We start from the raw sequence: 13006 nt of genomic DNA, 5'->3' as shown, positions 1-13006 counted from the left end.
CAGTGAGGAAGGCGGGACCTGCACACCATGCCTTAAATGTGTAAGGGATCTATGGCTTAATTATATAAGGTGTACAAGGCTTAATTATTAAAAATATCTAATTAAGGTACAATGCCTTAATTATATAAAGTTTCTAGCTTCATATTATGAAACAAATTCATAATTTATTTTTGTCTGGCAATTAACTCCAACAGCCTGAATAACATCATTATGAACTTGGCTTTAGTTTTCTGGGGTCTGATTTCCTTAATGAACACACTAATTTCCTTGTTATTGTTTAATGTCAAAGGTCTCTTCACATAAAGACTTTAATATCCATGTTGGTTTGGGTCTAGTTTTCAATCCTGAGGGAGAGTTTTAAAATGTTACAAATTATCTATGGAATCTAAACTAATCATCAACTAATCATTGGATTCATCAAAATTAATCCTTACTCTACATAATCACAAATGTATATATATGTAACCAATTACAAAAACAACTGGATGAAAACACAACAATGGATTAAGAGTTGTCTTTATTTTATTTTATTTTTTTTAAAGATTTATTTTTATTTATTTAATTCCCCTCCCCTCCCCCGGTTGTCTGTTTTCTGTGTTTTTTTGCTGCGTCTTGTTTCTTTGTCCGCTTCTGTTGCCATCAGCGGCATGGGAAGTGTGGGCGGCGCCATTCCTCAGCAGGCTGCTCCCTCCTTCGCGCTGGGCGGCTCTTCTTACGGGTGCACTCCTTGAGCGTGGGGCTCCCCTACGCGGGGGACACCCCTGTGTGGCAGGGCACTCCTTGCCGCATCAGCACTGCGCATGGCCAGCTCCACACGGGTCAAGGAGGCCCGGGGTTTGAACCGCGGACTTCCCATGTGGTAGACGGACGCCCTAACCACTGGGCCGAAGTCCATTTCCCAAGAGTTGTCTTTAAATATTAGAAAATTTTCAATATACTCCAATAAGCAGGTATGCCTTTGATGAATACAGGGAAAAAAATTTTTAGAATGGAGGCCAGAGAATTTTTAAAATCAAAGTAATAAATGTTCAAAAGTCAAATTTTGTCAAAGGAGTTATAATGAAAATAATACTTTACCCTTCATTCCCACCTTCAGTTTTAGCTCCCACCTCCCCCAAAGTCAACCCTCTATCTCTTTAACATGCTTATTCTATAGTTACATAAAAGTAGTTTCCACAGTTCTAAGGTAAATATGCATTTATATGCTATTTCTGGATTTGTCCATTTTAGACATTCAACTTCCTGGTACATTCATTCACTTGTATCACCCCTACCTGTCCTTCCCAACTTCTCAATACAGTTATAACACCATATTTAGTTCCTCTATTATTTGTTTGCCTTTGAAATTTTAAGTAATAAACATATACTATCCTTTCTTATTCCACCAAATACATTCTCTCTTAACATTCGACTACTCTGATGCCTAACCTTGCTTTTAGCTCTTCTATCTCCCATTTTTTGTCATCCTAACCTTGCAATATCTAGGTTTAGGTTAGTAACATTTATATTTGGTTCTGTAACTAAATTAAATCTTCTGTGCTTACTCTATCAGTTGATTCTAAAACTTAAAAACTAATAACAGTATTAAAACTATTGTGCCTAGGCAAACATCGTTCACTGACAAGCCAAGTAGGATTCTATGGGTACAATTTCTTTCTTATACATGTTTTTGTTTCTCCTGATCTAAGAGTATTTTTGAACTTTCCATTACATCAGGTCTTCTATAAGATTCCCTTTTCTCCCATGAGAACTGTCTCCCACAGCCCTCTGTCCTGCTTCAACCTTAACTCTGTTCTGTAGGTATAGTGGACAGTGCGATTGCTTCTCCCAAATCCATTCCAGGACAGATGATTAGGCTGAGACAACCACATGTCACGTTCTCAGTGAGGACTTTCCTGGACCTTCACTGAAATTCCACACACATCCTACATTGCCTATTCTCTCCTCTGCTTTATTTATCTCATTAGCACATATCATGTAGCATGCCATGTAGCATAAAGCTATTTTACGCACTTACCTTGTTTTCTGTTTACAAGACAAAAACAGAACTTTTCGTAAGTTCCATAAAACCTTGAGAGTCATTTTCTGCTTTGTGGCCAGTGCCTAGAATAATTCCTGGCACACAGTAGGCACTGATGGAAGAATCAAAGCCACCCGCTTTTAGAGACTTCCAGGAATGTTTGGGAAAATGAGATGGGAAGAAAGACTTGCTCAGAGCTCCTGGGAAGAAGTCCATCTCTCCTGCTAGATATAAACAAAGAAGCATTTGCTTGGGTTGTTTCTAGCAGTCTTCTTTTCTTTTTTAGATTTATTTTTATTTATTTCTCTCTCCTTCTTCCCTTCCCCCCACCCCACTCATTGTCTGCTCTCTGTGTCCATTCGCTGTGTTCTTCTGTGACTGCTTCTATCCCTATCAATGGCACCAGGAATCTGTGTTTCTTTTTGTTGTATCATCTTGCTGTGTCAGCTCTCCGTGTATGTGGTACCATTCTTAGGCAGGCTGCACTTTCTTTCGCGCTGGGTGGCTCTCCTTACGGGGCACACTTCTTGCGCATGGGGCTCCCCTATGTGGGGGACACCCCTGCGTGGCAGGGCACTCCTTGCGCACATCAGCACTAAGCATGGGCCAGCTCCACAGGGGTCAAGGAGGCCCAGGGTTTGAACCGCGGGCCTCCCATGTGGTAGGCAGACGCCCTATCCATTGGGCCAAGTCCGCTTCCCTTGGCAGTCTTCTTAAGACCAAGAGGGAAAGGAACCTTAGAACAAAGCCAACAACAGTAAAATCCTGGATAGTTGTTGATCTTTGAACCATTAAAGCAAACCAAGAGCCCTCCCTACCTCTGGTCTTTATTTAAGCCAATTTGGGTTGGATTTTCTACTATTTGCAGTCAAAGCATTTTACCCTTTATATAAGTTCTGCTGAACATTAGTTCTGCCATCTTAGGAACTTCCTTCACTGCTTTTCTGAGTCTGAGCCATACTTTCATGGACCCTATGTCTTTCTCATTTAGTTTACTCCCTGGCTTTGCTAGAAAACATCCAGAATAAATTTCTAAGAAATCTAAAATGAGAAATAATTCTAAGCTCTTACATGTCTTAAAATGTTTCAGTTTCCCCCTTCTACTTCACTGATGATTTGAGTGGGTCTGGAATTCTAGCTTGAAAATTATAATATCTTGGAATTTTAAAGCCATTGCTCAAATTCCCTCTTAGCATCTACATTGCTGATGGGATATTTGGGTGATCAAGCTTTACTCAGAAAAATAGGGATGCCACATTTAGCAAATAAAAATACAGGACACCCAGTTAAATTTAAAGTTCAGATAAACAAAATATTTGGGACTTAATTTTACTAAAAAATTATTTGTTGTTCATCTGAACTTCAAATTTAACTGTGTCCTATATTTTATCTGTCCATTCTACTAGGAAAGTTTTGTTTTTTTTAAGGATATTATTTTTATCCTTGATGTTCTGAAATTTCACAATTATTTCTGGTTGTGATTATTTTTTTTTCTTATTGGCATGTGTAACTGGCAGGGCACCATTGACCATTAGCCCTGTCCCTCTGTTAGTTTGGGTTTGAGGAACTGGAGCAAGAAAAAAAAATGGAAAGAAGTTTCATCAACCTTAGAGTTTGAAGATCTTTAGAGAAAGTAATTTTCAGAGCATAAGTATAGAAAGATTATAGCCAATTAATTACATTTAGGGCCCTGTAGTCTAGTTAAATTATCTGGTTTCAAAACCAGCCACCTAACTGGCATTTCACACTAACATCTGTGAGCAAGCTCAGAAAAAAGCTAAAAGTTCAGGCTGAAGAGCCTTGCTTTGTAGGAGTGAATGTTCTGGACACACTGCAAACTTACCATGTAATTACTCTGCTGTGAACCCAGCATAGAGATATGCTATCTCCAAAGGAGAAGATGATTTGTTTGTGAGATACATATTTCCTGGGGTTATCTCTGAGTGAACTAGTCAGAAAGTAAGTGAAGAGGCAAAGAGATAAGAAGTAATCACTTTGAGAAGTAGTGGTAAAATCAGGCAAGGTAAAAACAGGTCAAAGAAATTAGGAAGAGAGCTTCAGAGTCAGGGAAGAAAGATTTAAAAACTGACTTCAGAATCATTGTACTGGACTTGACTTTAGGAATCATCTAGCCTAGCCCCTCACTTTACAAGTGACAATACTGAGGTTTAGGGAATGAAAGAGGCTTGCCCAGAAACACACAACCAGTCTAGACCAGGTCCCCTAATTTCCCAGTCCAGGGTTTTTTTCCTCTCCATTGCTGCTGCCATTTGGAACCTATTGTATAACAGCCCTATTTAATCATCTTGACAGTTTCTGAGAATGATAAACCTTCTCTGCAATGATCTGACACAGCTAAGGGTAGCAGCTTCACCAAATGCCCCATTAAAAGGCAGTTAACTCAAGGAAGAGAATTTCAGGGGACCTGAAAAAGGCACCCCTGACCAAAAATATTGCTTTCATGCATGGAATCGCTCCATGAAATGCAAATGACTACCTTTAACATCTTGCTTGAATCTTTGTAGAGGCTTCTCCTCTTGAAGAGGGTGTTAATGGTATGTGACACAGGACAGATGCATTTTGATTGGACAGGAATATAATGAGTAGAGCATGGTCTGAACTGTAGTAGGAATCATCAGGTTACAAATGGTAGCAGGTGCCTACTTCACCACCACCATTTCATACAAGAACAAAGCAATAGATTGCTTTGTGCTCTAATCATTTTCCTGTCATCAGATTTCACTTTTGGTATCTGATGTCACAGTAAGATATTTTAGTAGACCTAGTTTCCTTGATTACTTGAATAATTCACATTTAGTGTCTGAATATGGGATGTTTTCAGCAGAACAAAGTCCTTGTAAATGGCTTTTTATATTTCAGCATCAAGAATTTCTGTCTGGACTCAAACTTTAAAATGTATTTCCAACCATGAAGGACATTTGCCTCCTTTTCTTTGTGGTCAAAAGTTAAGGAAGGGGAAGCAGATGTGGCTGAGGCAATTGAGCTCCCAGCTACCACATGGGAGGTCTGTGGTTTGGTTCCTGGTACCTCCTAAAGAAGACAGCGAGTTTGCACAATGGACAGGCATGGCAAGCTGACACAACAAGACGACACAAGAGACACAAGAAAAAAAAACATAATGAAAACCACAACAAAGCAGGGAATGGAGGTGGCTCAGATTAGGCGCCTCCCTCCCATATCAGAGGTCCCAGGTTCAGTTCCCAGTGCCTCCTAAAGAAACAAAGAAGACAAACATACAGCAAGTGCAAACAATAAGGAAATAGGTAGAACTAAAAGAATATACATTTTCAAAAAGTTAAGGAAGATGAAGACTGAAAGATGTCCGTTGGTTTTGACAATGAAGAGGTAATCTTAGCCAGAGCAGGCTTAATGAAGTGATAGAGGCCAAGGGCAGATTGCTGTGCCTTATCGAGGAGGTGAAGGAATGGTGAAAAATTGATGTAGACACCTTTTTAAGAAGCTTGACTGTGACCATAAAGAGAAAATCTTATTTGAAATGTTGGTTGGATGACTGATTTGTTGATTTTTAAAGATGGTAGACATCCCAGGGTTCACAGGATGGAAGAATAGAGTATGGATTAGAGTGGACTAACTGGTGTTCTGCTGGGGAACTATCGTGATTAGTAAGGGAAGAACTTGTAGTAGTGATGTGGAGAGGGTGGCCATGGGGGTTGCTGATGGTAGGGAGACGGAAGAAGAGATATAGTGTGGGGGTATTTTCAGGATTTGGAGTTGTCCTAGGTGGTGCTGCAGGGACAGATGCTGGATGTTGTGTGTGGTGTCATGGCCCACTGGGTGGACTGGGGGAGAGTATGGACTACAATGTGGACCACTGTCCATGTGGTGCAGTGGTGCTCCAGAATGTATTCGCCAGGTGCAATGGATGTGCCGCAATGATGGAAGAGGTTGATGTGGGAGGGGTGGTGTAGGTGCAGTGGGAGGCATATGAGGACCTCATATCTTTTTAATGTAACATTTAAGAGAAAACAAATAAAAATTAAAAATTAAAAAAATAAAACCTACTACAAAGCTAAAATAAATAAATAAATAAAAATAAAGGTGGTAGAGACTTGAGCATTTCTATTAGCTCTAGGAAATGAATCCAGATCTCAGCTTCCTCACCTGCATATCGCAGAAATGTTAATATCATTGTAAACAAAGAATCTGTGCAATGTCACCCAGCCAGTTGGAAATCCAGGTCCTCCAATTCCTTGGTGTCTTTGGTCCATGATGTCTCTCCATGTCATTGATTTTCATTGGGTCTTGGTGGTCATTTCTATACAAATACACTTGGAAAAAGCTGCGAGGTCCTGTTGGGCATGGGAGGGATAAGGATAGCAGACACTTTATTAAACAAACAACATATGCCAGACATTAGAGTAAGCACTTCCCCTACAATAAGTTATTTCTTCCTCACAGCAACTATAAAATGTTGGCAAAGTTATTATCTTTATTTTCCAGATAAATAAATTGAAGCTGAAAGAGATTCAATACCTGAAATCACAGAGCTAGCAAGGACTAAATCAAATATCCCATGGCCTTAATCACTAGATTATACTATCTCTTTTGGGGATACAGAACAATATTGATTCAGTACCACATATCAGTTAATAGTATATTAAAATGTCATGGCCCATTTTTTCTAGGCACAGCCATATTTATTGTCCTACATTATCTTATTTTACTTTCAGAACAACCTTATGAGATAAGTAAGGCAAGAAAACACTATCCCCTTTGAGAATCTGGAAAGTGAAGCATTCTCTCTCTCTCTCTTATCTCCTCTCACCCCTCCCCCCTTTCCCATCCCCCCAACATACAAGCCTATTAAGCCCTGGCAAGCTAGTGGCCAGATTTGCTGCAGAGCTGCCAGAAGCCTTAAGGGAAGAGATTCAATCCTCTGCTGTTTTTATAGCAAGTAGCACCTGGTGTCCTGGGTGAAGAAAATAAATCTATTCCATCAAAATGCCAGAACACAGACCCTCAAGCTGCTTTACCAGAGGACCAGGTAAGAAAATTCATAAGCAATAAGTAATAACCAAGGAAGCCTATTCCAAGTGGAATGAATTCAAAAAGAAAAGAAATGTAGCAGGTCTTGACTACTGCCTATGCAGAACTGAGTCAGAAGAAATTTTGACTAGATTTATTTCCTCTTCAAAGTGACTTACCGTGAGTGTTTTGATATATCATTCTTTGATGAGATAGTCATTTGCATTTAGACTTAGGGATGAAAGAGTGCATATGAGTATGTCCCATACACTCTTGACATGTTAATGGACCATAAGAAAAGACAGTATCCATCAGTTAAGAAAAGGAGCCACTAGTTTGAAAGAGAAAGGATCAGTGCAGGTAGGGTTTGTTGATAATTTGGGGGCCAGGGTTGTGCCTTATTCATCTTTACGTCCCCAGAACCTAGTACAAGGCCTGGCACAAAGTAAGTGTTCAATAATTTTGGTTTTAAAATTTATCAACAGTACTCATGAAAGTGTGATGACCAATTCTGCCACCTATGTTTCTCAAACCCAAGGGAACAGAGATGACACCAAACAACCTGAATTTCGACTTTTAACTTGTTTGTCTTGCAATATTTTTACTTTAAAGAAAACAATTATTATTGATGGATAAGTTTCTAGACCAACCTATAAAGTCCTATTAGCTTAATGTAGCAGGATAATAGTTTTCAGTAGCATTATAGAACCATATTGCCATTGTAATCATGTATACTTGGCAACCTTTATTTGATGTTCCAATCTGAGATAACAGAAAGAGACCTTCTCCTGCTGGAGTCCCAGCTTCACATTCAGGTACACCTTCTGAATCCCCTCTCCACTCTGTCTTACCCTTCATTATCTCTACCCATACACTCTGCCCTGCACCCAAATAAAACCTTTTCTAGCTCCTGTTTGCCAAATCTCAAGGCAAATATTGCCAAATATTCAAGCCTGACACTTTGGAATATCCTCCTTAAATATATCCCTCATTCCTATAACATACATGCACACACATACCCGTTAGGTTATCAGGTACCAATGATTTTACCTCAGCTTGTACTTTAGTTCAGGGCATTATCTTTCTGCACCTATGACAAAATGTTTCTAGGTTCTAGAGACAAGAAATATATAAATACAGTAACTCTTCTTGTCCTTTCTATGCCTACAAAATTTGCCTGGCTTCACAGGTTTGAAGGTATACTAAGGTGAGTACACTGAGGTAATAGTAGGGACTCTAGAAGTGGGTAAACACTCCGAAAGAGGTTCATTTCATTTTCAGGACCTTGGAGAGCGCCTGCAAAGGGAGCAGATAAACAAGAGAACCAGGAGAGTACTGTGTCAAGATAGGGCTGAAGACAGTGCCAAATGTAGGAAAGAAGTCAGGTTAGCTATTCCATTTGGGCAGGTTTTATTTATTATCCTTGAACACATGAAATTCACTCCTGTCTCAAGGCTTTGCACTAGGTGACGAGGTGTTCCTAGTGGCTGGAACCCTCTGCTTCCATATCTTTGCATTGTTGACTCCTCACGTCAGGATTCAAACAAAAGGACTGTGCAGGAAAGCTTTTCCTTGATCACCCTCGATTCCAGTTCCCCATTTTACTTTCTAACAGTTATCACTATTGGAAACCTTGTTATTTATGCATTTGTTTACTTGACTACTGTCTCCATAGCCTTCACAGAAGGTAAGCTCCATGAAAGAATAGAAGACATCTGTGAGATTCACTATCATATATTTAATGTTTAAAGTGACCACTGACACTTAGAATGAGCTTTTTAAATATTTGACAAATGAGAAAATGAAATAAAGAAAGGAATGAGAACAGGCACTTAGATTTGAAGTTTAGGTGACTTTTGAGGATCTTGGACTGAACAATTTGAGCTAATACTAAACATTTATTGTTGGGTTTAGAGAAACATGATTCAGGATGTCATGTATGAGTTTGTGTTAACATGATCCAAGAAGGGACAAATTATCTAACACACTTATCAGATGGTATTGCCAATACTCTATTTTAATTTCTAGAATATTGAATACACTATGGACTAATAAAAGCAAGGGCTTTATTCATAACTTCCAAAAGTTGAAAGCAAACAAGGTTCCCTTCAAGAGGGAAAGGATAAAGAAACTGATATATATACAGATTGAGTATTAATCAGCAATAAAAAGAAATGAGCTATCAAGCCATGAAAAGACACAAAGAAACCTTAAATACATTTTGCTAAGTGAAAGAAGCCAGTCTGAAAAGGCTACATACTGTATGATTCCAACTATAAGACATTCTGGAAAAGGAAAAACTATAGAAACCATAAAAAGATAAGTGGTTTCCAGCAGTTAAGGGAAAGGGGGAAAGGATGAATAAGTGGAGCACAGGGCATTTTCAGGACAATGAAATTATTCTGTATGATGCTATTAGGTGGGAATATGATATAATGCATTTGTTAAAACCCATAGAATTGCACAACACAAAGAGTGAACCCTAACGTAAACTATTGACTTCACTTAATAATGATGTGCTGATACTGTTTCATCAATTGGACCAAATGTATCACCTAAGATAACAAGATGTTAGTAACAGGGGAAATGGGGGAGAGGGAAGGTTATGGGAACTCTCTGTATTTTCTTCACAATTTTTCTGTAAACCTAAAACTGCTCTAAAAGAAATAAAGTCTATTTAAAAAATCACAAGGCAACCCTTTATTTGGGTCTCCTCAAAGCAATTACTGTTTCCCCATTCATCCTAGTGAGAGACAAATGAAGATTGATCAAACAAATCATTGGGTGGTTTTTTTGATCACTCCACAGAGTTCATTAAGTAAAAGCCACCATTCCTAACACCTTCATTTACAATATTCTTAGGAAATAAAAGAGAGCCATGGCTGGGGTGTTTTGACGCTACCCCTCTCTGACAATGGAGAAGGCATTCTTCATTAGGGTTGTGGGGCAAACTGTAAGGCCCAGAGTTTAAACTGGTAAATGTGTTTTGTTTGGCCCACACAGAGGTTTATAATTTTTAGTTGTCAACATTTTAAAAATCAGGATATTTCACATAAAATGAGGACTTTCAACATCTCTTGAAAATTCAGACATTCTATAAGTATTGGCCCTTGAATTCCCACATGACAACAATCACCTGACAGAGTAACAGCTGCTCTGTTTAAATGGGATATATGGTCTTGAGTTTGTCACATTTCACTTGTTTACATTAACTTCTGGCCCCCAAAAGCATTCGAATTTGATGTCCACTACTATGAAATGTAATGATCAGAAGTTCTAAGAGTTGGGGTCACGGGAATGATTAGGAAGACAAACAATCTCTAAGGAATCACAGTGCCCATTTTTCCCAAAAAAGCACCAAATCTATGGTACATTGTAATGGTCATAAAACTTGTAATTGTACATATTATAATGATATCGATAAGGATGTTGTACCCTATTTCAAATGTGACCCCTAGTGAGGATCTAGAAAAGTATGTGTGTATATCAGTGTGTATACACACATACATGTGCACATAATGGGTGCTCACTAAATACTTACTGAATAAATTAATAAGAGACTCAGGAGCTTTCATCAAAATCCTAACCCCTAAACTATTATGAACTACTGATACAAACTTTACAGTTTCTGAATACACTGCACTGCCCTTAGTTTTGCTTGTCTTCCTCATGGGTTTTGGCTCAAGACTGAGAATAGAACAGAGACTTAAATAAAACCCATTAATTAATTATTAATCAGAAATGATTAATCAATCATCAGCCAATCAGTTGACATTATATTGATGTGGCTTAAGAGTACGGTCATCACATCACAGCAGAAAAAGATAGTGAAACCAGGACTTCCTGCTTGAAGATTCAGGTTCTGGCCCTAGCCCTGCCACCGTCTGGCTGAGGCTCTTTGAGCAAGTCACTTGGTCTCTGGTCCAAAGTTTCCTCATCTGTAAAAGTATTATCTCTAAGGCTCCTCTCTACTCTATGGTCTCTGTTTCTGTGAAAAGCAAACATACTTAAGAGATAAGTAACGAGAAACTCATAATCAGCAAAGTTGAGCAAGGAAAGACCAAGAAAATAATGTTCCCCATTAATTAAGGCAAGGAGACCTCCAAACACCTGGGCAGCAATCCATGGAGGGCAAAGAGTAGAGTCTGAGCTCATTAGCAGAATGTTGAGCAAAACTCAGAGAAGAATGGGTAATGGGGAGGGAATCCAACCGGAGACTGAAATAATTATAAAGAAAGAATGGAAAACGCATTTCTAATTAGGTTTTTTAGAAACTGGACAACTGAATGTAATTCTTGCTGAAGCAATAAAAAATCAGCCAGAGCATGCACAATAGTTACAAGAAAATATGCTAATAGAAAAGGAAAACAGGATCAGGATCCCTGTGTAACTTAGGACAATATACTCCATGTAAGCTAATATATGTCAAGTGGAAACAGCACCTGAATTTCAATGAGTACAAAGATTTTTAATATTAAAAGAACATAGTAAGTGCTCAGAAAATGTTGAATTGAATTATATTTCAAACTTTTTATTTGGAAATAATTTCAAACTTAGAGGACATTTGCAAAAATCATACAAATGCCATACATATACCACATCCCCAGATACCCAGATCTACAATTTCAACATTTTGCCACTTTGTCATATCATTCTTTATCTATCTATCTATCTATCTATCTATCTATCTATCTATCTATCTATCTATCTACCTATCTATCTATATCTATCATCTACCATTTTCTGAACCTTTGAGAGCAAGTTCTACACCTCATAATTTTTCAGCACATAATACTTCCATGTACATTTCCTACAAGCAAAGATATTTACTTAGGTAACCACCTTAAGTGCAGTTATCATGATGAAGAAATTTAGCATTGACTTAAAGCTGGCATTCTATATTCCAATTTTTTCTTAAGTCCAAATATTGTGCTTTTGAGCCTTATCTCCTCCATTCTTAGATCCCATCCAGTATCATGTGTTGCATTTAATTCCATCATCTCTTTAATTTCACTTTTTTTTCTCTCATTTTGAAATGCATAAATATATATACAACATAAATCTTCCCATCTTCTTTCCTCCCAAGGGTACCATTGAGTGGAATTAATCACCTCAATGTTGCAGTACCCTCACAACTATCCATTACTAGAATTTTCCCTTCACCCCAAAAGCAGCCCTATACTCATTTTGCATTAACTTCTCATTGCCCCTTCCCCCACCCTTGGCAACCTATACTCTACTTTCCATCTCTACCAGTTTGCTTGTTCTCTGATATTTACTTTGTGGTTACCAAAGGTTAAATTTAACATCCTAAATATATCTTGCTTGCTTTGATAGCAAATTAACTTCAATAGCATATATAAACTATGCTCCTATACCCTGTAATCCCCCCACTTTTATGTAGTTATTGTTACAAATCACATAGTTATACATTGAGTCCAGAACTATTGCTTTATCATTACATTTTATGTATTTACTTTTTATATCCTGTAGGAAGTAAAATGTGGAGTTACAAATAAAAAATACAATAGGACTGGCATTTATATTTACCCATGTCATTACCCTCACTGGAGATCTTTATCTCTTCAAGTGGCTTCAGCCAATTGTCTATTCATCTTTCCTTTCTACCTACAGAACTCCCTTTAGCATTTCTTATAGGGCTGGTCTAGTGATGATGATGATAGCTTTTGTTTATCTGGGAATGCCTTAACCACTCCTGCATTTTTGAAAGACAGGTTTGCAGGATATAGAATTCCTGCAATTTTTTATGTTTTCAGTACTATAAATATTTCTTCCCATTCTTTCTTGCCTCCATGGTTTCTATGAGAAATCAGCACTTAATCTTATTGAGACCCCCATTGTAACATTTCACTCCTTTCCCTTTATCTTTGACATTCAACAGTTTAGTTATTACATGGCAAAGCATGGGTCTATTTAGGTATATCCTGTTTGGAGCTTGTTTAGCATATTGGATGTATT

General features: G+C 38.2%; 1 long non-coding RNA gene across 2 annotated transcripts in view; it reads right to left on the bottom strand.

The window, feature by feature from the left end:
* Window positions 1–516: 516 nt before the first annotated feature.
* The window catches only part of LOC105744400 (uncharacterized), a 52272-nt gene continuing 39782 nt past the window's right edge, over window positions 517–13006 (bottom strand). For both annotated transcript variants that reach the window (XR_001117500.3, XR_001117501.4), the window contains exons 2-4: window positions 6164–6351; window positions 2018–2244; window positions 517–956 (exon numbers count right to left, since the gene is read on the bottom strand). This is a non-coding gene — a long non-coding RNA (uncharacterized lncRNA). The remainder of the gene's footprint in view (window positions 957–2017; window positions 2245–6163; window positions 6352–13006) is intronic.

Source organism: Dasypus novemcinctus, chromosome 13 (assembly GCF_030445035.2).
Source record: "Dasypus novemcinctus isolate mDasNov1 chromosome 13, mDasNov1.1.hap2, whole genome shotgun sequence".
In the NCBI taxonomy this organism is placed as follows: domain Eukaryota; kingdom Metazoa; phylum Chordata; class Mammalia; order Cingulata; family Dasypodidae; genus Dasypus; species Dasypus novemcinctus.
This window is presented reverse-complemented; position numbering and strand designations above follow the sequence as displayed.